The sequence below is a fragment of the Engraulis encrasicolus genome, chromosome 20 (genome assembly GCF_034702125.1).
Source record: "Engraulis encrasicolus isolate BLACKSEA-1 chromosome 20, IST_EnEncr_1.0, whole genome shotgun sequence".
NCBI classification, from domain to species: Eukaryota; Metazoa; Chordata; class Actinopteri; order Clupeiformes; family Engraulidae; genus Engraulis; species Engraulis encrasicolus.
The window spans coordinates 8,991,864-8,994,363 of NC_085876.1; positions in this window are offsets into that span (position 1 = coordinate 8,991,864).

Below are 2,500 nucleotides of genomic sequence, written 5' to 3' on the forward strand. Positions count from 1 at the left end.
GGTGATAGGACCTCTGAACAATAATTTCCAATAATAAAATGCAAAAGTCAAAAATGGTGGATACACCGTTTTGCAACAAAACTTTTCAAATATTGTCACAGGCTTCATACCTGGTGGACTGGTCTTGGCAGAAAATGCCCGGCCTAAATGTTTTGCCCTGGGAGTCAAGAGGCTGTAGTCTCCTCAGTATCCACACTAAGGGGTGAAGACCAACCTCCAGAACAAGGATATAATAAGACTACAGTACACCCAGCTGGGCAGTGCACCATCCCAAATTAAAATGATGCTGGAATAATTAAGTGAATGAATGTTCAGCATGCTTAACTATACCTCCATGAAAATATCGGTAGTAGATTTGATGAGATGTGAAGATTTTTCCGTCAGTATTTCCTTCTCCTATTTGTATAGAAGGGTATTATTAACAACACATAAATGCAGATTTTTTTCAAAGATCATGCAAAGGTCTACGCAAGATCATTTATAAGAATTCTACTGTTAAAACATTTGTACAGCTCTAAACATGATTGACAAGGCATTTTATATATCGAGAGGCTCATGCATGAAATATGCAGCATTTGTATTTGGTGGAAAACTCAATCAGTAAAATTAAGAATTTAATCTTACACATGGATGACAGTCATCTGCAGTTATTCAGGTACAGTAAGACAAAGCCCCTATATTTTAAGTTTGCTTTTAACAGATTGACTGTACTTATAATGTGATGAAGGTTGTAACAATGTATTGAGGTTTTTCGGTGGTATAATATGCAGCCATTATTAAAACCAGTGGTACAAAAGCGATTATAGGCTATTTGTGCTATGAAGACATGGAGCCTTCAAATCATAATATCCCAAACCAGATAAACCTTACATGAGCGTCTTTAATATAATGTTTGGGCTTTGGGCTTTCGCATCTTCTGCAAATCCCATTGCAGACTGCAGAAATCTGCGGAGGCCCTATGTCAGATTTAAGGTTTTTGGGATGAGTCGGGGCATGAATGTTACGCACATTATTCTCCATCCTCCCCTCTTTGAAATAAATAAATAAATGACAAATCTGTCATTTGACTTAGTTTAACAAATCTTTTTTTTTTTTGGAATGACACATTCATTCATTACCCCTGAGATACAGTATACGTTTCTGAGTTTCTGAGTTTCTGAGTTTCCCTTGATGTTGCGTTAAAAAATGATGTACGTAGAGGTCTAAAGGTAAAACTAAAAGCATTTTAGCATACATTATTCTCTCCGCTCAACTCCTTCTGCCTTCATTTCTTGGCGCGAGTGCAGGGCTGGACTAGCAATCTATCATACAGGGCATTTTCCCAGTGGCACCACAATCTTCAGGGGCTCATGCTGTGGCTGTTGTTGTTTTTTCCCCTCAGACACCAGCCCCCTATTTACTATATGGCACATACCATGGGTCCATCTTTACTTCAGAAAATGGACAGCCATAATATGCCATCATGGATTGAGCCATCATTATATGTTAGAAAAAACAGGGGAGGGTCCAGGCCATGTTTTGGTCTAATTCCAGCCCTGCACGAGTTGCTAAATGGTTTGTTTTATTTCCGCTGGGCAGTACTATTTCATTAACGTCAAACAGAGGTCACCTTGCACATCTTTTAAATGCAAAATACTCTTCCCTTTCACTCAAATGTGTTTAGATCTCTTAAACCTGAGAGTACTTTTGAAAGCTTGACAGAGTGGAGAATGGTGCTCTCTCATCCTGTGTTCACAAAGGAATTGTAATTGCCTTCGACCCTTTGCTGGTGATTGTTCTCTGCAATCTTTTTACCAATTATAATTGTTTGGCTATCGTCACAATCTGCAAGGCGAATTGTAGACAATGAATGGCTGCTAGCACATCAAGTAGTGTAGTGAAACACTCTCAGGATATCAAGAACTGCATTTTGAGAGAGATCGGAATATCATACGCTGTGCAAAAGAATATTAATTGAGAATATATAGCAAAGGACTCAGCGATGAACGAATTTGAATCACCAGATCAATTTTGCCGTGCAGACAGGGAAAGCTTTGGTTGCGGATGTGTGGCCAGCACGCAAATCATGTTCGAGACATTGATGCAGTGATCCAGTGATTCGAATCAATATAAACGGCACCTAAGTCTAGTGGTTCCATCTCTTTTGGTCTTTAGAGGACAAAACTCCAGGACTGCTGCAGCTATACTGTCTGCTGTGTTAACCCGCATTTATTACTCATTTACACACATACGTAAATGTTTCATAAGTAGTTAATTATTTCTACCATGAAGACTCGAGAGGCAAATGAAAGTTATTAACATTTATTGAACAATAGACATGATACAAAAATGCATGAATCCGTTTGGCAAACAATTTACACTTGATACAAAATGCATGAATCTGTTTGGCGAAGGTTCCCGTCTTCGCGTTGAACTCCGGGGTAGGACGGCATATCCTCCAGCGGAGATGGAGGCGGGCGTAGCCTGCCCCCTAACAGACGGGAACCACTGGTGACGGTGG